Source organism: Aquarana catesbeiana, linkage group LG03 (genome assembly GCF_042186555.1).
Source record: "Aquarana catesbeiana isolate 2022-GZ linkage group LG03, ASM4218655v1, whole genome shotgun sequence".
In the NCBI taxonomy this organism is placed as follows: Eukaryota; Metazoa; Chordata; class Amphibia; order Anura; family Ranidae; genus Aquarana; species Aquarana catesbeiana.
The window spans coordinates 88,754,085-88,778,633 of NC_133326.1; positions in this window are offsets into that span (position 1 = coordinate 88,754,085).

Sequence of the window (24,549 nt, forward strand, 5' to 3'; positions counted from 1 at the left end):
GAACGTGGTGCCTATATTTAAAAAGGGATCAAAGTCTTTACCAAGTAACTATAGACCTGTTAGTTTAACTTCTATAGTCACTGTAGCATTTAATAAAAGACCACATAGACAAGTTCTTGCTGGAAAAAAACATTTTAAGCAACAGACAGCATGGATTCATGAAAGACAGAAGTTGTCAGACAAACCTGATTTCTTTTTATGAAGAGGTAAGTAAAACCTTGGACAGAGCGCTGGCTGTGGACGTGGTATACTTGGATTTTGCAAAAGCGCTCGATACAGTTCCGCACACACGGCTCATGTGTAAGGTAAAGTCTACAGGCTTAGAAATATCAGTTTGTAAATGGATAGAAAACTGGCTAAAAGACAGAATTCAGAGAGTAGTGGTTAATGATTCTTACTCTGAATAATCTAGGGTTATCAGTGGTGTACCCCAAGGTTCAGTGCTGGGACCCTTACACTTTAATATCTTTATAAATGATATTGGGTTTGGGATCAAAAGTAACATTTCTGTCTTTGCAGATGACACCAAGCTATGCAGTGGAATAACGTCCTTACAGGATGTCTCCAATTTACAAGCTGACCTCAATGTTCTGTCTAATTGGGCGTCTATGTGGCAGATGAGGTTTAATGTTGAGAAATGTAAAGTTATGCACTTGGGGGCTAAGAATATGTATGCATCATACATACTAGGGGGAGTACAACTGGGGGAATCCATAGTGGATAAGGATTTGGGGGTTTTGGTAGATCATAAGCTCAATAATAGCATGCAATGCCAAGCTGCGGTTTCCAAAGTGAGCAAAGTCCTTTCTTGTATTATTATTATTCAGAATTTATATAGCTCCAACAGTTTATGCAGCGCTTTACAATATAAAAGGGAGACAATACAGTTATAATACAATACAATACAATAGGATTAAGAGGGCCCTGCTCAGAAGAGCTTACAATCTAATAGGGTGGGGTAGGTGGTACAAAAGGTTGTAACTGTGGGAAATGAGCTGGTGGAAGTGGTAGAAGATTAGTTGGAGACGTGATAGGCTTTCCTGAAGAGATGAGTTTTCAGGGATTGCCTGAAGGTAGCAAGAGTAGGGGATAGCCGGATAGATGGAGGTAGCGAGTTCCAGAGGATGGGAGAGGCTCTGGAGAAATCCTGGAGACGAGCATGGGAGGAGGAGATGAGAGAGCTTGAAAGCAGGAGGTCTTGAGAAGAGTGGAGAGGTTGATTTGGGTGATATTTGGAGACAAGATTAGTGATGTAGCTTGGGGCAGAGTTGTGAATGGCTTTGTATGTTGTGGTTAGAATTTTGAATTTAATTCGCTGGGTGATTGGGAGCCAGTGTAGGGATTGAAGTAGAGGATTGGCAGACACTGAGCGGTTGGTAAGGTGGATAAGTCTGGCAGCGGCATTCATGATAGACTGAAGAGGGGATAGCCTATGGAGCGGTAGGCCAATGAGAAGGGAGTTGCAATAGTCAAGGCGAGAGATAACAAGGGAGTGAATGAGGAGCTTGGTGGTTTCATTTGTTAAAAAAGGGCGAATTTTTGAGATGTTACGGAGGTGAATTCTACAAACTTTTGACAGCGATTGGATTTGAGGCTGAAATGACAAGTCAGAGTCTAGGATTACACCTAGTACCCTGGCATGAGGGGAGGGACTGATGGTTGCATTGTTGATTTTGATGTAAAAGTCATGGAGGGGGGCACGGGCAGGGGGGAATATTAATAGCTCAGTTCTAGAGAGATTTAGTTTAAGGAAGTGGTGCGACATCCATGCTGATATGTCAGTTAGTAAGTTAGTAATGCGAGAGGAGACTGAAGGAGTGAGGTGAGGAGTAGACAGATAGATTTGGGTGTCATCAGCGTATAAGTGGTATTGGAAGCCGTGGGCAGTTATTAAGTGACCAAGGGAGGAGGTGTAGATAGAGAAGAGAAGGGGTCCAAGAACTGAGCCTTGGGGGACCCCCACAGAAAGGGGCAATGGAGAGGAGGAGACAGAGTTGTAGGTGACACTGAAGGAGCGCTGTGATAAATAGCCAGAGAACCAGGATAGAGCAGAATCTCGGAGGCCAAGGGAATGTAGTTTATTGAGAAGGAGCGGGTGGTCAACAGTATCAAAGGCCGCAGAGAGGTCAAGTAGAAGGAGTATGGAGTACTGGCTGTTGGTTTTAGCAGTTAGTAAATCGTTAGTGAGTTTTAGTAAGGTAGTTTCCGTGGAGTGCTGCGAGCGAAAGCCAGACTGTAAGGGGTCAAGAAGGTTATTTTCATTGAGGTAGGAGCTAAGACGGTTGTAGACTAAGCGTTCTAGAAGTTTAGAGGTGAATGGGAGTAATGAGATGGGTCTTAAGTTGTTCAGGTCGGTAGGGTCCAGTGAGGGCTTTTTAAGAATGGGAGTGATCTGCGCATGTTTTAGAGGGGAGGGGAAAATGCCACTAGAAAGGGAGAGATTGAAGATATGGGTGAGGGAGCATAGGATAGAAGAAGAGGGTGACCGTAGTAGTTGTGAGGGAACAGGATCCAAGGGACAATTGGTTAGGTGGGCATCCGAGAAAATTTTTGTAACCTCTTCCATAGTAGCCAATTCAAAAGAGGAGAGTGTTGAATGTGCTGCTGGGCAAGGTATGATGGGTGGGGAAGACGTATGCACAGTGGAGATATCCTCACAAATTGCATCGATCTTGTCTTTGAAGTGATTGGCAATCTCTTGGGCAGTGAGTGAGTTAGTGGGTAGAGGGGGTGGTGGACGAAGCAGAGAGTTAAAGGTTGAAAAGAGCCGACGGGGACTGGATGACAAGGAATTAATAAGAGAGACAAAGTAGGCTTGTTTGGCAGCATGGAGGCATGAATTGTATTTTAGAAGGGCAGATTTATATAGGGTGAAGTCTTGCAGGCATTTGGTTTTACGCCACAGTCGTTCAAGAGCACGGCAATGTCTTTTGAGATTTCTAGTGTTGTCAGTTTGCCAGGGTTGTAACGGTCGGGGCCTAATTCTGCGTGTGGTTAGAGGAGCAAGTGCATCTAGTGATGATGAGAGTGAACTGTTGTAGACAGAAGTGGCCAGGTCAGGACAGGACAGGGGAGAGATTATGTCATATAGGTGGTCAGTAGCAGAATAGAGAAGAGAAGGTATTAAGAGAGGTATGGACTCCAGAGAGAGAGATATCGTTTTGCCCCTGTTCAAATCATTAGTAAGACTTCATCTGGAATATGCAGTTCAGTTTTGGGCACCAGTTCTCAAAAAGGATATCGGGGAACTGGAGAAAGTGTAGAGAAGGGCATCCAAACTGATAAGAGGCATGGAGGAGATCAGCTATGAGGAAAGATTAGAGGAACTGAATTGATTCACTCTTGAGAAGAGAAGAATAAGAGGGGATATGATCAACATGTTCAAATATATAAGGGGTCCATATAGTGAACTTGGTGTTGAGTTATTCACTTTACGGTCAACACAGAGGACAAGGGGGCACTCTTTACACCTAGAGGAAAAAAGATTTCATCTCCAAATACGGAAAGGTTTCTTCACAGTAAGAGCTGTGAAAATGTGGAATAGACTCCCGCCAGAGGTGGTTCTGGTCAGCTCAGTAGATTGCTTTAAGAAAGGCCTGGATACTTTCCTAAATGTACATAATATAACTGGGTACTAGCATTTATAGGTAAAGTTGATCCAGGGAAAATCCGATTGCCTCTTGGGGGATCAGGAAGGAATTTTTTCCCCTGCTGTAGCAAATTGGAACATGCTCTGCTGGGTTTTTTTGCCTTCCTCTGGATCAACTGTGGGTATAGAATTGAGTATATTGGATTGTACGATATATTTTTTTTTTATGGTTGAACTGGATGCACTTGTGTCTTTTTTCAACCTGACTAACTATGTAACATCCCTGGGAATTACAGACCAGTTAGCCTAACATCGATAGTATGCAAGCTCTTGGAGGGGATGATAAGGGACAATATACACGATTTTAGTAATGAAAATGGTATCATTAGCAGTAATCAGTATGGATTCATGAAGAATCGTTCTTGCCAAACCAATCTATTAGCCTTCTATGAGGAGGTGAGCTGCCATCTAGATAAAGGAAGGCCCGTAGACGTAGTATATCTGGACTTTGCAAAAGCATTTGACACAGTTCCCCATAAACGTTTACTGTACAAAACATAAGGTCCATTGGCATGAATCATAGGGTGAGTACATGGATTGAAAACTGGCTACAAGTGCGAGTTCAGAGGGTGGTGATAAATGGGGAGTACTCAGAATGGACAGGGGTAGGAAGTGGGGCCCCCCAGGGTTCTGTGCTGAGAACAATCCTGTTTAATTTGTTCATAAATGACCTGTAGGATAGGTAAACAGCTCATTGTCTGTATTTGCGGATGACACTAAGCTAAGCAGGGCAATAACTTCTCAGCAGGATGTGTAAACTTTGCAAGAAGATCTGAACAAATTAATGAGGTGGGCAACTACATGGCAAATGAGGTTTAAAATAGAAAAATGTAAGATAATGCATTTGGGTGGCAAAAATATGAATGCAATCTACTCACTAGGGAGTGAACCTCTGAGGGAATCTAGGATGGAAAAGGACCTGGGGGTCCTAGCAGATGATAGGCTCAGCAATAGCATGCAATGCCAAGCTGCTGCTAACAAACCAAACAGAATATTGGCATGCATTAAAAAGGGGATTAACTCCAGGGATAAAGCGATAATTCTCCCACTCTACAAGACTCTGATCCAGCCGCACTTGGAGTATGCTGTCCAGTTCTGGGCACCAGTCCTTAGGAAGGATGTACTGGAAATGAAGCGAGTACAAAGAAGGGCAACAAAGCTAATAAAGGGTTTGGAGGATATTACTTATGAAGAAAGGTTTGAGAGCACTGAACTTATTTTCTCTGGATAAGAGACGCTTGAGAGGGGATATGATTTTAGTTTACAAATACCATACTGGTGACCCCACAATAGGGATAAAACTTTTTCGCGGAAGGGAGTTTAATAAGACACATGGCCACTCACTAAAATTAGAAGAAAAGAGGTTTAATCTTAAACTGCGTAGAGGGTTCTTTACTGTAAGAGTGGCAAGGATGTGGAATTTCCTTCCACAGGCGGTGGTTTCAGCAAGGGGCATCGATAGTTTCAAAAAACTATTAGATAAGCACCTGAATGACCGCAACATACAGGGATATACAATGAAATGCTGATCTATAATCACACACAAAAAAAGGTCACTGCCCCCACCTATAACTGGTCTTCACAGCAAGTAGCACTGGAAGGGCAAACGCATGTCAAAAACCAAAGAATTTCCAAGCTTAACTTACCAACCAGCCTGCGACCAACAGAATTAACCTGTCTAACAGTATGCGTTAAAAACAGGGGTTTAGTTGCACACATTTGCAAATATATGCGTAAGCTGCAGGCCATGGCAAGGCACCCTGCATCCTGTAGACCCTAGCTCTAACTTTGAAGAGTCTCCACAGTGGAAGAACACGTATTCTAATGGATAGATAAAGGGCAGATGACTGGAGGGAGCCCAATCCTTCCTAAAGGCACAGGAACACACTGAACACCCAGCACATTCCACAATGGCAGCAAAGGTGTCAATGCATTGCCTGACCAATATGTCAACAATACAGTGCTGGGTGTTGGGTGTTCAGTGTGTTCCTGTGCCTTTAAGGAGGGATGGGCTGCCTCCAGTCATTGTTGGAGTGTTCTGGAGCACCTTTATTGTCTTTGCAATCATACATCTTGCAACATAATAGTATCAACCACTGCAGAAAAGAATAGCATATTTTGTGTAAGAGACTCATTACCATATATGTAAAACGTATACAGGCATACCCCACTTTTACGTACACATTGGGGTTTATTTACTAAAGCTGGAAAGTGCAAAATCAGACTCACTTCTCCATAGAAACCAATGAGCTTCTAACCCCAGCTTGTTCAATTAAGCTTTGGTAATAAAACCTGGAAGCTCATTGGTTTCTATGCAGAAGTGAGCCTGATTTTGCACTTTCCAGCTTTAGTAAATAAACCCCATTGTGTACTTAAAAGTGGGGTATGCCTGTACTGACAACTAGTGAGAGTGCTGAGCATTGCAGCCAATCATCCCTTCATCCCAATATGCAGGTTAGTACTTTCCGTATATACTGCTAGTAATGAAAACATTAATCACCATTGCCCATATTTCTAAACTGTTTAATTCTACACTGAGCAAAGATATTAGACATATGAGATAAGTGAATCACAAATTTGAAACTCGCTTATGCTCCAATAATCTCTACAAACAATAATAAAACTATATTTGTTTGTTTCTTATCTCTAAGTTAATATAGAGTTAAAGCCACGCACCCGAATACGAATTTATTCCAGTGATAGATTGTTTGCACCAGTTTCTACCAGTACTATATCTTTATTTTTCTAGTATTTTAAATAATTTGTTACAGTGAGTTACAGTGACATATAACAATGTGTTTAGTCATTTTTTATCTTTTGTGTTACTTGGTAGCCTTGATTAAAAGGACATAATTACAGCCTCTGAAATGCACTGGCTCTGCAAACAATCTATCATTAGAATATATTTGTAATGGTTTGTTAGTCTACAATTTCCATATTAGCAGACTGTAAATACAATGGTCCATTGTTACCACCAAAACCGTGCAGACTAAGCAGCTAAATGAATGACATGTAAAATCTATATGTATATGTATTTACCATTGTTGCACAGGTCTAGCACAAGGTTTTTTTTTAATCCTTTATTTAGAATGTTTACTGGGATTTAGTTATAAAAAAATAAATTTGAGGTTTACATTGAAGAGAGCAGGATTGTCATGCCTTTACGCTGTCTTCCAGCCATAAGGTAACTGAACCTAGATTGACAACAAAAATTACAGGTACCACTCAAGGCTCTGCCTTGTCCTCTTGCATGACAAACCGCTAGAAATGCTGACAAGGTCTGAACTTGTCCCAGCTCAAAGCATCCAGTAGGGAGGATGTCCTAAAAGTTGCACATCAATGCGTGACTTTTAGGACGTCCTTTCCCTACTAACTGAACCTAGATCTTATGATTCTGCCATTAACCACTTCCCGCCCATCCTATAGCAGAATAATGGCCAGGTGGTGGTTCAGTTATCCTGACTGGGCATCATATGATGTCCTGCAGGATAACGGCTAACGCATGCTCGTGGGGGGTGCGCATCGCGACGATTGGTGGTGCGATGTGTCAGTTTGACACACCGCTGCACCGATCTCGGTAAGGAGCCTCCGACGGAGGCTCTTTACTACGTGATCAGCCATGTCCAATCACGGCTGATCATGATGTAAACAAGAAGAGCCGTTGATCGGCTTTTCCTCACTTGCGTCTGACAGACGTAAGTAGAGGAGAGCCAATCGCCGGCTCTCCTGACAGGGGGGGTCTGTGCTGATTGTTTATCAGCGCAGCCCCCCCTCGGATCCCGCCCAAGACCACCATCATGCCGCCCAGGACCACCAGGATGGCCATCCACACTGGACCACCAGGTATGCCCCCCTAGACCACCAGGGAAATGCAAAGGGGAATGCAAAAAAGGCAGATGGCAATCAATGCCCAGGCAGCTACCAATCAGTGCCCACTCACAATGCCTACCACTGCCAGTGCCACCAGGGATGCCTATCAGTGATGCATATCAGTGCTGCGTATCAGTGCCCATCAGTACCACGTATCAATGCCCATCTGTGCCCAGCAGTGCCACCTATCAGTGCCCAGCAGTGCTGCCTATCAGTGTCACCCATAAGTATCCATCTTTGCAGCCTTTTAGTGCCCATCAGTGTCACCTATCAGTGCCCATCAGTGCCCACCAGTGCCACCCATAAGTGCCAATCAGTGCTGCCTATCAATGCCCATCAGTGCTGCATATCAGTGCCATCCATCAGTGCCGCCTACCAGTGCCCATCAGTGCCGCATATCAGTGCCCATCATCGGTGCCTGTCAGTGCCCGCTCATTGTTGCCACCTTATCAGTGCCGCCTTATCATTGCCCATCATTGAAGGAGAAAATTTACTTATTTACACATTTTTATAACAGAAACAAAAGCAAAATTTTAATTTTTTTCAAAATTTTCGGACTTTTTTAATTTTTTTAGCAAAAAATAAAAACCGCAGAGGTGATAAAATATCACCAAATGAGAAAGCTCTATTTGTGTGAACAAAATAATAAAAATTCTGTTTGTGTACAGTGTAGCATGACCATGCAATTGTCATTTAAACAGCGACAGCGCAGAAATTGGCTTGGGCGGGAAGGTGTATACGTGTGCCTGGTATTGAAGTGGTTAACCGTCTAATGGAGTGAAATGATTAAGAGGAGTAGGTGGACTTTTTCTGTATCAGGTAACTTTTGACTTTTAGATGTTGAGTGGCCCTATCTTTGCTTTTTGTCTACAGATCTTTTGAATGATGCTAGAAATATTGGAAGATTGTTTATTTTAATTTACTAATATGAAGCACTGAAGTTCAGTTATAATCTTAAATTGAGTTGACTTTTTTTTTTTGTTGTTGTATGTTAGTAAAGACCCATAGGACCTTTTTATAAGTTCACAGGGTAAGAGATACTTACAGTACCTTACTACATGTCTAACTATTCCAAGCAGTGGTATATAAACTGAATATAACTGTCAGCTTAATTCTGGCACCTCATTCTGGACACAGGAAGAGCATAACCACTCAGTTCCCAGTATACACTGAGCTGGACAGGAATGATAATTTGTGGAAAATTGTCTCAAGGCACCTCTTTGATACCAAGGGGTATATAAGCTGTTATCACCATGGCAAGGGGCCGCACACTCAATGACTGCTTAACCAGGGAAAGGAATCTTTATGCTGGGCTGCTGTCTCTTGACGGTGGTGGTGGTTTGGGAACAGATATCATGTAACGCTATTGCTAAATTATACTGCCAAACAAGCACCACTGAATGCCTATTCTTCTCCCTACCTCACTCCCCCACTGCTAAGCAGCAGCAGGTTTTTACCTACAGGGTAACTGAAGTGTATCGAAAGCCAAACCTTTATTTGGTGAAGTAAGGTAGAATTCGCATTTGCTTTTTATTTGCTGTGTTTGTCCTTTTTGGGAGATTTCCTTTGACTTCCTATCCTTTCAAAATGTAAAATCAATTTTATATGTAAAATAATGCACCTAGGGAAAAATAATCCCCTGTGAGAGTACAGCATTGGGGGTACAGTTTAGCCAGCAAAAAGAAAAAGATTTGGGGTACTTATTTCAGATGATTGCAAAATGAACAAACAGTGTGACCAGGCAGTAGGAAAAGCAAATATAATTCTAGGATGCATCACTAGAGGAATCACAAGCAGGAGGAAGGAGGTTCTGATTCCTCTACATAGATCTTTAGTGAGACTTCATTTAGAATACTATGTCCAGTTCTGGAGACCTCGCTTACAAAAATATATTGATAAGATAGAACGTGTCCAGAGACGGGTAACAAAAATGGTGAAAGGTTTGGGGGATAAGATATATCAAGAGAGACTTCAGAAACTTGATATAGCAGTACCACCGTAGGGGCTGCTGAGTGTTGTAGTCCGTCTGTCACCCTGCCCAGACAGGCACACAGGTCTCATTGACCCCTAGGCAGAAAACCAGTCTATGAACTTTGTTTTGCATTTTTATTGAGAGGAAAAAACTTGGATGGGGGTGGGATACTCATGAGATACCCAAACTGATTGCAGGAAAAATATACATGGGACCGACTATATACACCTCTGGTATATACAAATCCAATACTCAAATAAGATATCACAGTCCATTAAATAGGAACAGCGCCACACCCATATTCCACTTCCTAATTGAGCTCTTCCAACTTTAAGTGGCGAGTGCATCCTGGGGGGCAGCAATTCCACTCACTTGAAAATCACTGGAGATCACTTTTTTGTTATATCCACTGCGCGGGCTACTATTATATTTTTTAGACTTGATGGACTACTCAGTCCTTTTTCTGCTGTCACTTTTCTATGTTTCTATCCTGGAGATAAAACATGAAGTGGAAGGAAATCTCTTCCCGAGGGGAAATCTCCTATTAGACAATTATCACCAGAACAAATGTCCCAATTGGAAATTTCTTCTGTTCCTGTGATGGCTGTACAATTTTGGATTTCTCATAACTTTCTGTACCAGTGATAACATTTACCAAGTAAAACGGAGGGATGAATCTCCTCAGCAAGGACATAGACAACAATAACGACATGACAGAGGTTTTAACCCTTCCCTATGCCATCCAAAACTAAAAGAAAAGTTTGAGCTGTAGAGTTCTCGATTGTATTAACCAGACGATATGACTACAAAAAATACCCAGAGTTGTTCAATAAAGCAGTTGCAACACTTTTCTGGTGGTAAAAATGTATTGCAAAATCCTGCACCAAATTCATCAAAGCCTTACAGCAATTTCTCTGCTAATTTCAACACATACAGGTAGTTCAAAAGTGCAGATAAAACAAGGCAGAGTGTGCAATCTAAGTGTAGTAGGTACAGTAAATGTATTACAATCAGAAAGATAAATGGCAATTCATCTTTCTGTTTGTAATAAATGTAGTGTACCTATAATAGTTAGTGCACTCTGCCTCCTCATTCTCCAGACGTGCTACCTAGGGGTGTTCTGGAACCAGTACAAGCTGACCCTCACCTCTCACTAGGACTTATTCTGATGAACTATACATCATAGAGAGAGACTGCTCCACATAATTGCCCCCACAGAGAGACTGCAAAGCCAGAGAGAGAGCCTGCCCCTGCCCCCGCCCACCAAATGGACCAAAGAGACTGCCTCCCCTTCCCATTCCTGGTCCGGGGCCTACACATTGAGTGAGATTAAATGACTCAAAGTTGAAGAAAGACAAGGAGAGACTGTCACTGTCACCACACAGTGCTATCTACTACTGTGGATCTGGACTTTCTGGTGAGCACCACTGGGCAAGCAGACAGTCACAGGGAGGGCAGCAGCCTGGCTACATGCAATTCCCCTGTCTCCCTGGGCTGCAACCACAGGACTCTTTCTGGTCCCTGTGTTGATAGAATGGCAGCTGGTGGGAAAAGGCATGTAGGTTGTGGCTTTTATTCACGTGCCCGTTGTGCTCCATGACATCACATGCACACAGTTCTGAGCCAACAGCAGCCATATTTTATACAAGCCCTATTCTCCCTGTCATGGACATTTACAGACAGGATAAAAGTGCCCAGTTTTTACAAACCATCTTTAAATTCACGGATGGTTAGCTAGTGAGTGATTGCTTCTTCAGGACCTTGGAAATACTTTAAAGAAGCAGATGGCCAGCACTGAGGCGAATGTGGGGACTAGGGATGAGCCGAACACCCCCCGGTTCGGTTCGCACCAGAACCTGCGAACGGACCGAACGTTCGCACGAACGTTAGAACCCCATTGACGTCTATGGGACTCGAACGTTCGAAATCAAAAGTGCTCATTTTAAAGGCTAATTTGCATGGTATTGTCCTAAAAAGGGTTTGGTGACCCGGGTCCTACCCCAGGGGACATGTATCAATGCAAAAAAAACTTTTAAAAACGGACGTTTTTTCGGGAGCAGTGATTTTAATGATGCTTAAAGTAAAAAAAAAAAAAAAAAGTGAAATATTCCTTTAAATATCGTACCTGAGGGGTGTCTATAGTATGCCTGTAAAGTGACGCGTGTTTCCCGTGTTTAGAACAGTCCCTGCACCAAATGTCATTTTTAAAGGAAAAAATCTCATTTAAAACTGCTTGCGGGTTTAATGTAATGTCGGGTCCTGGCAATATGGATGAAAATCAGTGAGACAAACGGCATGGGTACCCCCCAGTCCATTACCAGGCCCTTTGGGTCTTGTATGGATATTAAAGGGAACCCCGCACCCAAATTAAAATAAGGAAAGGTGTGGGGCCACCAGGCCCTATATACTCTGAACAGCAGTATACAGGCTGTAGGTTTGTTGTTAAGTAGAATCTCTTTGTAATTTTGAACGGGTACATTTTTAATGTGTTTAGCTCCAGCCAAAAAATCTTTTTTAAGCTTTTTGGAAAACATAGGGAAGGGTTATCACCCCTGTGACATTTGTTTTGCTGTCTTTCCTCCTCTTCAGAAGATTTCACCTCACTTTTTGTCCCAATGGATTGGAAAGCATCAGTGGAAAGGAGAAATGTTTTTCCCATATTAACTCTTACAGGAGAGAATTTCCCTTCCTAGGGGTAGATTTCACTTCCTGTTGTCTCCTTCCGTTTGCAAGTAGGAGTCGTTTGTAAGTTAGTTGTTTGAAAGTAGGGTCCTGCCCTATATACTCAGCAGAAATTTGGGCCTTAGGTGTTGCTGTGGCCACAACACTGTAAGCCCTCACAGGGCTCTGCTGTGAAATATTAGATCAAGAATTGTAATTACATGCCCCTGTTGAACAGGAGCTGAAAAATTAGGCCTTAGGCACTGGTGCTGGTGCCACAACACTGCAACCCCTCACAGACACTCTAGTTGGAATGCAGGAACGAGCCCTGCTGCAAAGTATTGCATCAAAAATTGTAATTACACGCCCTGTTAAACAAGGGCTGAAAAATTGGGCCTTAGGCACTGGTGCTGGTGCCACAACACTGCAACCCCTCACAGACACTCTAGTTGGAATGCAGGAACGAGCCCTGCTGCAAAGTATTACATCAAAAATCGTAATTACACGCCCCTGTTAAACAGGGGCTGAAAAATTGTGCCTTAGGCACTGGTGGTGGCACCCAGAACCAAAAATGTTCTTACAAGCTATCAGCGTGATGATTGAGGAGGAAGAGGATAATTACTCAGGGATAGTCACTCAGCATCAGCATAGGCAGTCTTTGAAGGGATCTGAGATTTCAAAAAAAATTATTCGGTTACATCAGCATCAGGTGCTTGGTAGCTGGTGGTGATCCAAGACTCATTCATTTTTATGAAGGTCAGTCGATCGACCGAGTCAGTGGACAGACGCACCTTGTGATCGGTTACCACGCCTCCAGCAGCACTGAATGTGCGTTCCGAAAGAACGCTGGATGCAGGACAGGCCAGTAGCTCAATTGCATACTGTGCAAGCTCTGGCCAGTGATCCATCCTCAAGACCCAGTAACCCAGAGGATTTTCGGTGGGAAAGGTGTCCAAGTCTGATCTTGCCCCTAGGTATTCCTGCACCATGTAAAACAGACGCTGGCGATGGTTGCTGGAACCGATCATACCTTGGGGCTGTGGACCAAAAAATTGTCTGAACGCATCGGTCAGACGGCCACCTTCTCCACCGCTCCTTCTTTGACTGACCGAAGCCTCAGCAACACGTTGTCCAGAAACAGGAGTTTGTAACCTCCCAGTCTCTGGAAACGCGTTGCACAGACCTTTCTGCAAGACCTCCCCGAAGATGTTTCATCCTCTGCTCCCTCTGCGATGGCAAGATAAGGTCCGCAACCTTACCCTTGTAACGTGGATCAAGGAGGGTTGCCAGCCAGTATTGGTCCTTCTCCTTGATACCACGAATACGAGGATCCTTACGCAGGCTTTGCAGGATCAGGGAGGCCATGCAGCGTAGGTTTGCTGAGGCATTCGGTCCGGAGTCCTCTGGGTCACTAAGGACGACATGGTCCGCAGCCACCTCCTCCCAGCCACGTACAAGTCCATGTGTTTCTTGGGACTGATCCCTTAAAGACTGCTGCTGATGCTGAGTGCCAGGCTCCACCTCCATACTGACACAATCTTCCTCCTCCTCCTCCTCCTCTTCCTCCTCGTCCTCTTCCTGTGTGATCGGCGGGCACGCAGGAACACTGTCTGGATAAAGGGGGCCTTGAGAGCTAAGGAAGTCCTCCTCTTCCTGCCTCTGTTCTGCCTCAAGTGCCCTGTCCATTATTCCACGCAGCGTGTGCTCCAACAGGTGGACAAGGGGGACAGTGTCACTGATGCATGCACTGTCACTGCTCACCATCCTCGTGGCCTCCTCAAATGGTGACAGGACAGTGCATGCATCCCTGATCATGGCCCACTGGCGTGGGGAAAAAAAAAACAAGCTCCCCTGACCCTGTCCTGGTGCCATAGTCGCACAGGTACTCATTGATGGCCCTCTGCTGCGTGTGCAGCCGCTGCAGCATGGCCAACGTTGAGTTCCACCTGGTGGGCATGTCACAGATTAGGCGGTTCTTGGGCAGGTTAAACTCCTTTTGGGGGTCCGTCAGCCGAGCACTGGCATTATATGACCGGCGGAAATGCACACAGACTTTCCTGGCCTGCCTCAGGACATCCTGTAAGCCCAGGTACCTGCCCAAGAACCGCTGCACCACCAAGTTAAGGACGTGAGCCAAACAGGGCACATGGGTCATTTGTCCCTGTCAGAGGGCAGAGAGGAGGTTGGTGCCATTGTCGCAAACCACCATTCCTGCCTTAAGTTGGCGTGGCGTCAACCACCTCTGAACCTGCCCCTGCAGAGCTGACAGAACCTCTGCCCCAGTGTGGCTCCTGTCCCCCAAGCACACCAGCTCAAGCACCGCATGGCATCTTTTGGCCTGCGTACTTGCGTAGCCCCTTGAACGACTACGGAGCACCGCTGGTTCCGAGGAAGAGGCCATGGAGGAAGAAGAAGAGGAGGGGGTGGAGGAGAGAGGTGTGTCACAATCATTAGCATTTTGGAGGCGTGGTGGCGGAACAACCTCCAACACTACTGCACCTTGTCCTGCATCCTTCCCAGCTGCCAGCAGAGTTACCCAATGCGCCGTGAAACTTAGGTAACGTCCCTGTCCATGCCTGCTGGACCATGAGTCAGCGGTAATATGCACCTTACCGCTGACCGCCCTGTCCAGCGAGGCATGGACATTGCCTTCCACATGCTGGTAGAGAGCCGGAATTGCCTTCCGTGAGAAAAAGTGGCGTTTGGGTACCTGCCACTGAGGAACCGCACATTCCACAAACTCACGGAAGGGGGCAGAGTCTACCAACTGAAAAGGCAGCAGTTGAAGTGCTAGCAATTTTGCCAAGCTAGCATTCAACCGTTGGGCATGTGGATGGCTGGGAGCAAACTTCTTTCGGCGGTGCAGCAGCTGGGGCAGGGAAATTTGCCTGGTACAATCTGACGTCGGTGTACCAAAATCAGATTGCCCACAAGTACGTGGCTGTGACACACCTAATTCTACACCTTCATTCCTCTCAGTGCAGGTCTCAGAGAAGACTGAAGGTCTAGTGGGGTTGGAAATCTCAGCTGATGAGGAGCAAGCAGAGGTCCTCTTTGTTCTTTGGTGTGGGTCTTTTAGATACGCTTGCCAACGAACTGCATGGCAGGTCAACATATGTCTGGTCAAGCATGTGGTACCCAAGCGGGAGATGTTTTGGCCACGCGAGATACGCTTGAGACATATGTTGCAAATAGCAGCGGTGCGATCTGATGCACTCGTATCAAAAAAGGCCCACACCAAAGAACTTTTTGAATAACGCGCAGAGACTGCAGCGCCCTGCACATGTGGAGCTTTGGGGTGTGATGCAGTCAATGTGCTGCCCTTAGGCTGGCCCCTGGAGGGCATCCTGCCTCGTTGGTGATGTGCCGCCTCCTCCTCCTCCTCCTCTCTCCTATCAGGCACCCACGTTGAGTCAGTGACCTCATCATCCCCTCCCTCCTCATCACTGGAGCAAACCTGGCAGTATGCTGCAGCAGGGGGAGCATGACTGCCAGATTGCTGTCCTTCTTGGGCACCCCCTCTGTCCGTGCTCGTGTTACTGCCTTCATCGAGCTCAGTATCATCATCAGAGCCTTCCAAACGCTGGGCATCCTCCTGGAGCATGTACCCAACACTGTGGTCAAACAGTTCGAGGGACTCCTCAGGAGGACATGGTGGGGCTAGGGAAGGAGTCACTGATGACATTGAGCCAAGGGAAGAGGCCGCTGCTTTGCCAGACAAAGTACCCTGGGCATGGGTGAGAGAGGATGAGGAGGATGAGGACGGCTTGGTCATCCACTGGACCAAGTCTTCCGCATGTTGCGGCTCAACATGGCCAGCTGCCGAAATAAAGGCCAAGCGTGTCCCATGGCCACGTGCTGATGAGGATGCACCGTCTCCACGACCAGCACTAGGCACAGAGCCTGCTTGCCCTCTCTTATTGGCTTGTGACTGTCTGCCTCTCCTTCTTGGCCTTCCAGACATACTAATGGCCTGTAGCTGCATCTAGCACTAGGTTTGTAGGTTTAGCTGAACACTGTGAGGTGGACGCACCCCACTAACTTGTAGGTTTAGCTGAACACTGTGAGCAGGACGCACCCCACTAACTTGTAGGTTTAGCAGAACACTGTGAGCAGGACGCACTGCACTAACTGTAAATAGTCTAGCTGCCTGACTGTGGTACTAATAGGATCAAAAGAACACCAGCAATTTTCTTCAGGTAGCTGTATTTACTGTAACAAGACAAGCCTGCCTGTCAGTAAGAAGATAACAGAAACGGATCTAGCTGAACACTGTGAGCAGGACGCACCCCACTAGCTTGTAGGTTTAGCTGAACACTGTGAGGTGGACGCACCCCACTAACTTGTAGGTTTAGCTGAACACTGTGAGCAGGACGCACCCCACTAACTTGTAGGTTTAGCAGAACACTGTGAGCAGGACGCACTGCACTAACTGTAAATAGTCTAGCTGCCTGACTGTGGTACTAATAGGATCAAAAGAACACCAGCAATTTTCTTCAGGTAGCTGTATTTACTGTAACAAGACAAGCCTGCCTGTCAGTAAGAAGATAACAGAAACGGATCTAGCTGAACACTGTGAGCAGGACGCACCCCACTAGCTTGTAGGTTTAGCTGAACACTGTGAGGTGGACGCACCCCACTAACTTGTAGGTTTAGCTGAACACTGTGAGCAGGATGCACCCCACTAACTTGTAGGTTTAGCAGAACACTGTGAGCAGGACGCACTGCACTAACTGTAAATAGTCTAGCTGCCTGACTGTGGTACTAATAGGATCAAAAGAACACCAGCAATTTTCTTCAGGTAGCTGTATTTACTGTAACAAGACAAGCCTGCCTGTTAGTAAGAAGATAACAGAAACGGATCTAGCTGAACACTGTGAGCAGGACGCACCCCACTAGCTTGTAGGTTTAGCTGAACACTGTGAGGTGGGCGCACCCCACTAACTTGTAGGTTTAGCTGAACACTGTGAGCAGGACGCACCCCACTTACTTGTAGGTTTAGCAGAACACTGTGGGCAGGACGCACTGCACTAACTGTAAATAGTCTAGCTGCCTGACTGTGGTACTAATAGGATCAAAAGAACACCAGTAATTTTCTTTAAAATACTGTAACAAGACAAGCCTGCCTGTCAGTAAGAAGATAACAGGAACGGATCTAGCTGAACACTGTGAGCAGGACGCACTGCACTAAATGTAAATAGTCTAGCTGCCTGACTGTGGTACTAATAGGATCAAAAGAACACCAGTAATTTTCTTCAAAATACTGTAACAAGACAAGCCTGCCTGTCAGTAGGAATATAACAGGAACGGATCTAGCTGAACACTGTGAGCAGGACGCACTGCACTAAATGTAAATAGTCTAGAAGATAACAGGAACGGATCTAGCTAAACTGAATACAGTGTGTATATATATATATATATATATATATATATATATGCAACACCTGGGATGCATATATATACACAATACACTTTAAGTGCAGCTAACTGACTGAGTGTCCTGCTTAATCTAGCTAACTCAAATGAAATGACACTGTCTCTCTCTCTCTCTAAGCACACCGGAACACACTGCACAGGGCCGCCGTGCAGGCGGCCTTATATAGTGTGGGGCGTGTACTAAATCCCCTGAGCCATAATTGGCCAAAGCCTCCTTGGCTTTGGCCAATTATGGCTCTCTGTTAAGGCGGCGCTGTGATTGGCCAAGCATGCGGGTCATAGTGCATGCTTGGCCAATCATCAGCAAGCAATGCACTGCAATGCCGCAGTGAATTATGGGTCGTGACGCGCCACACGAATTTGGCGCGAACGGCCCATATCGTTCGCAATTCGGCGAACGATCGAACAGCCGATGTTCGAGTCGAACATGGGTTCGACTCGAACACGAAGCTCATCCCTAGTGGGGACCCGTATACTGCTGGAGACATTGTCTCCAGCAGTATACAGGTCCCTACATTTACCTCAGTGCTTGCCATCGGGGCCTTCACATGCCACCTCTGGTATCTAGGTTCTTATGTGGAATTTTTAAAGTATTTTCAAGCTCCTAAAGAAGCGATCACTCGCAAAACATGTAGAGCAGAACACTATCAGGCTGTTTTGCACCACACCATTGACTTGGGTCTTATTACAGCTCAATCATCCTCATTGCTTTAATGTGACTCTCTATCGGGGCCTGTATGACCCACAACTACCAGCTACCATTCAGCCTGATGGTTTGACTTGAATTTTTAATTCATTTTTATTGTATGATCTCTAATAATGTTTTAAGATGGAACTCAATAAAATTTGTTAACTTTTACATATTGGTACCTATAAAGTCCATGTTTTATCTGTTGGCTATTGTTGGTTCTGTGTGATCTGGCCTTCTGTATGAAACGAGTTCTCCTGAGCACTTCAATGAACTTGGATTCACTGCCCTTCTGGTTGTTTTTTTGTGAGTGCATCTTTACTATTTTTACATAATAGACATTGGTGTTTTTTATACTGCATGATAATATTTGCAATGGTTCCCCTCGTGTTTCTAATATGTTAGAAATAAATTGCAGCCATTATAACATGTAAAAGCATTGCACTTATAAACCAGGAAAAAAGGTGTAATGGTGCCAATGGGTGCAATGTGAACCTGCGGCCTGAGTCCAAGTTTTATAGCAAATTATATCGCCAACCATCTGTAAATTTAAAGATGGTTTGTAAAAACTGGGGTTTTATTGCAGCTCAAGCATCTTCATTGCTTTAATGTGGCCTTCTTTTGGGGCCTGTATGACCTACAGCTACCAACTACTATTCACCCTGATGGTTTGACTTTAATGAATTTTTATTGTATGTTCTCTAATAATGTTTTAAGATGTAACTCAATAAAATGTGTTAACTTTTACATATTGGTGCCTATAAAGTCCATGTTTTTCTGTTGGCTATTGTTGGTTCTCATATTTGTTTAGGGACGTGGCACAGTAGATTTTTATGTACGCCCCCAGTGCCATTTGAGGAGTAGTGTACCATCTATTATCTATTCATATCACACAGAAGACATGTGTGTGGTCTGATCCTGTGACATCAGCCCTTGTCCCGGAAGTGACGTGTCAGATCTCTCTGAGGCAGAAGCCGGGTAAGACACCGACTGGTCAGCATGGTGGTGGGAAGCATGCTGGTGGGGATTAGTGTCTGACAGAGCAGCGAATTGTCATTGTTTGATTTCTATGGGTGATATTTTTAACTTGCTTTGTGAGTATATTTTACTGTATTTAATAAATGTGATTGGTTGAGGATAGTAAACTATCATAGTTTTCTTTCTTTTGAATGTTGACTGCTTGTAGACTCCTTAAAGGGGACTTGACCTGGGAAATCACGGGCTAGAGATGACATCATATAAGCTCTATTTGCTGATCATTTAAAGTGGTTGTAAAGGCTCAAGTTTTTTTACCTTCATGCATTCTATATTCTTGATAAACAGAGCAGCAGCTCAGGAGCAAACCTGCTTGGGTGCCCCAATAGCAAACTGCATGGGGGCAGCTTTCACTGCATGTATCACGGGGGGGCTATTTGGACTATATGTTTCCTTGGAATAGACTCTTAGTTTATGTTATTTAAAGTGGTTTTAACCCCACTTGGTTATTTTCAGACACTCACCTGTCTTTCTTAATGCGATGTGCCCAGTGTATCTGTTTTATTAAAAAAATGCCGTTCTAAGCTGTATTTCTGAGCGCCGCTTGGCGCTCACATAACCGGTCACTGCTCCCTCTCCTGATCTGACAGCTACAGCGAGAGGGGTCGAGAATCCCCGCTGACATCAGTTGGGGGGAGGGGAAGAGAGGAGGAGAGAGGCGGCCGGTCACATGAGCGCAGTGCGGCACTTGCAAGCACAGTATAGAACAGCATTTTTTTTAATAAAACAGATACACTGGGCACATAGCATTAAGGAAGACGAGGAAGGTGAGTGCCTAAAAATAGCACAGTTATTTCTGCAAGAGTGGAAGGCACTGACACAGCTGACAGGCAGAGGGGGGGGGACAGTGGAGAGCTGCAGATGACGGAGGCATGTAAACTGACCACGTCAGGACTCAATAAATACAAACAAAGTACATAAAAATCCATACAAAAACTGTGATATAAAAGTGCTGTCTGTGCAAAAGTGCTATATGATCAACATTCTTGAGATATCGGCAAGGGCACCAGCTTTGTGAGTGGATACTATTTTATGTTTTTTAACCTTCAAGAATAAAACTGTATTATGCTATGACATTCTGTGTTTTTTTTCCGTTCCCTGAGCCACGTTTGTGACACGGATCCATTGCAATACATTGGAAACACAGCAAGTTGTTTTTCAACAGAACAAGTTCTCATGCAAACGTAGCAATTTAAAGAGTTGGGACAAAACATTTACCACTGGCAGGGGTGCTTACAATGATCAACTTTTATGTATGTAAAGCCTTTATCTCAAAGGGAACAAAACTGTTACTGCAACCACTTGTGTAACTGCAGTGTGAGCTGGCGTTTGGCTTTAGTTTGTTAGTGTATCTTAATCTGATAGTCTATCTAACACTCCCCCCCCTTCCCAGAATGACAATGCTTCTGTCCAAAGGTGCCCCTGTGTTTCTTCATCCAGAGTGCAGGCACCCTAATACAGAAGGTGTGTTACTGATCAGATCATCAGATGAGCCTAAAAAAAACAAAACTGATGCAGCCACCACATCTAATGATTGGTAAGGTGCAATATATTACACTCTTGGTTTTGGGTTTAATACCATTGTAACATTAAGAAAGCTCATATCAGTGCACAAAAATAACAACCAGTATGAATATGAGGATTGGATTCCTGCAACCATGGTTTGGTGATAAATTGCTGGGTTTATACGTATCAATAAATTTATGTGCAGTTTTGCTGGATGGAACCTATTTAAAATCATATTGCACTGCATGGCCTTTGAACAATGGTCAGTCAGTTTTGAAGGATCAATAGTGGAGGTAGACAGTGAGCAAATGGAAGATCTGAACTCTGCTTTGCGAGATAAGTTGGAGGAACATAAGTCCAGATGGTTTCATTGGAACTTCTTTTGCTTCTCAGACAAATTCCATCAATACATGACAGAATCCACTGTCTAGGATCCCCACCGACAGTTCAGCGTTATCGATCTTGGCTCCCTGGGGGCAAATGCCCCCCCCCTCACACCCCTCCTTTGAATTTATTTTTTTATTTTTTATTTTTTCTCTCTCTCTCTCTCTCCCTCCCTTGTCTTCTCTTTCTTTCCCCTTCCTATTTTTCTCTCTCAATAAAAAAGACACAAAAAGTGATGGGCACAGATGTTTTTTTACCCTATATTAGACTTCAGCGAGTGGTACGAGTCAGATTGAATGGTGACCTTCACTCACACGCAACTGTTTTGATTGGTTGTTATACTTGATTTGTTCATTTCAGTCTATATGCAATGCGAAGTTGTCTTTATGCCTGTTTCTGTGTCATATCTTTAAATAAAAAATTAAAAAAAAAAACAAATAGTGTAGGTAATTGGATAAGTCAGCCCCTTCACTACAAAAGGGTGGGATTACAGAAGTCACATTGTCAATATACGTTAAGCCCGTACACAAGGGCCGAACATCTGGAGTCATCAGCCAATGAAAAAAAAAATGACGGACATTCGGTCTGTGTGTATGGTACCCTGTCTGACAGGACCCGGATAGCTGTTGGGCCCCCTTTGCAGCTTTTCTGGGGGTCTTTGTTAAGAAGTCTTCTTTTTTTTGTTCTTTGTGCTTGATTTAAGGGCTGCATGTTTTCTCTTCAGTACCAAAGCAATTTTATGCTATGCTTTAAAAATAAATATATAAATTGGGCTTTTGTTTTGGGGGTTAGCCTTTTAGGGGATATATTTTTGAGAGTATTTTTTTCTTAGTTTGTGCTACTAGGGATGGCCTTTTTTAATGTGCTCAAAGCACAGTATTCACTTGTTGCTGAGTTGTACTTGGAGGTGTACTTTGTACACATCCCACCTCTGCATTGTTGTATAAAAAGAGTGTGCCAGATATCTTACATGATTCACATACACCATACCCCATTATAACCATAGTAAAAAAGACAGGCAGGCCTAAAAGTAGAGGCAAAGGTGCTGCACATGGGAGCTGCCCTTAGTACACAACACTACATATTTGCCATGTGGTAAATGGTGTATATTATTAGCACCACACATTCACAACCTATTGCCATAACAGATAGGCAATCGACCACAAAAAAACAATGACACATAGGCCTAGAATGGGAAGAAAGGTGCTGCTCATGGAGATAGCAGGGAGTAAGCGGGTCCTGCAGGGCAAAGCGGTAGTAAGGCCACATACAAAGTGGACCACCAATTTAGCCACAGCAAGTACAGAAGGAAATTCTGCGTTTGGGCTGTCCCACTCATTAAACTCCCCTGCTGTTGTCTAGTTTCTACCAAACCATACCTTTTCTAATCTTTTAATTTCGTATGGTACCAATCCTGCTTTGAACAATGGAAGTAGTTTGCTAATACTACATGTGTTACCAAGGTACTTCTGTCAGTCAAAGCATGTAAACACAATTGTCACTGCTCAAACCACCTAAAAAAAGCCATTTTAACTGATATGATACAGATTCAGATTATAATGGATTTGCTGATGAAAAAAATATAATTCCAAGGCCAAAAAATATGCTGCCAACATACATTGTTGCTGAGGCCATATGTGAGTTTGGGTTGTTCTGTAACCCCATGTACAGCTATATGGCATCATGTAAATTTATAATTTAAAGGATTACTGTATTCTCACCCTTGAAAAGGCTCTTCCTTCACTGTGTTTTTTTTTTCTACACAGGTCCCACACAGCAGTGCATGGCTCCCCATGTGTTTTGTTTGGCAATGGCTTGCTCATTAGCCTCACAAGGGGCCAAAAACTATCATTAAAAGTCACCCTCAAGATTAAATTACCCTCCATTGGCTCCCCTATGTGTTGGTGGGAATGCAGACAAGTAGGATCTCTGTATCATATATTCTGGATATGTAAATGTCTAACCAGTTTTTGGTGTAAAATATCTTGTATTCTTTCTGATATTACTGAAATCCTGGTACTCATTACCCTAGCCCTAGCACTCCTTAATTTAGATGTGGAGCAATGGCTGAAAGAATATCGAACCGTTCTTACACACATCCTTTCAGTGGCCAGGACCACGATTGTAAGAAGTTGGAAATCACAATTATCCCCCAACCCTTCAGAGGCACTCTCCCTAGTCACAACTAACTTTTCGTATGAAAAGTCCCTTGCCATTAGTAATAACTCATTCATTTAGATGTAGAGCAATGGACGAAAGAATATCAAACCATTTTTACACACATCCTTTTGGCAGCCAGGACCATAAATTGTAACAAATTGGAAACCCCAATTATCTCCCAACCTCTCACAGGTAATCTCCATAGTCAGAACTAACTTTTCCTATGAAAAGGCCCTTGTCATTAGTAATAACTCATACTCGTCCTTCTTAAAGGCTTGGCAATCTTGGATAGAATGGAGCTCTGTTCACATATTCTGAACCCCGAATTACAATATTTACAGGTATTACTGATGTAATGTCACCACTTAGTCATCACATAGCATCCAAATGTGTTGTGTAGCACTAATCTGTTTCTGTTTTTGATTGCTTTCTACATTTCCTCTACCACATGTGGGGTTCTGGCTCCTTAGCATCTGCGTATGCTGTTTCCTGTGTATTTGATATATATACCAATAAAAATTTAATGAAGCGGAAATTGAATTAACAGTTTGAAATTTTTTCAAAAATGTTTTTACTTATTCACCAAACCCTTGGTGAACCAAACCTTAGTAGATTCCTTCATCCCTATTAGTTATCTTAAAGATTGTGAGGAATTTCCCTACAAGGTCCAGGAAAAACTGACAGATCAATTGAATAAATTCTGTGCACTCTACCCAAAATTAAAAATACTTTTGGGTTATGTAATTGAAATAGTAAGCAACTACTATTTTAGCAAATGTGGGGGAAAAGCCCCTTGCATATTGAAAGTATTCATTTATATTCAATTTTTCATGGGACAGGAGAGAAATATTACAGTATAATTATAACTGAATATAGCTATGGTATAGGTAAGTGGATATACTTTTATTTTGGGTACTGTATGTGTACTATAATTTAAAATGAATGCCATTAAGTATTGTTCAAGAATGTAAATTATTGTCTGGTTTGATCTGGTTTCAAGGTGTAGCCAACCCAAAATTGACAAGTAAATGACTATCATAAATAATTCCACTATAATGTACATGCCACTTTATTGTGTTCCAGTGCCTACATAAGCAATGGTGCTGGAAGGGATACATTTATTCATGCCCAATAGATTATTAAGGACAACAGACTCATACACACATAATTTGCTGTATGTGTACATAG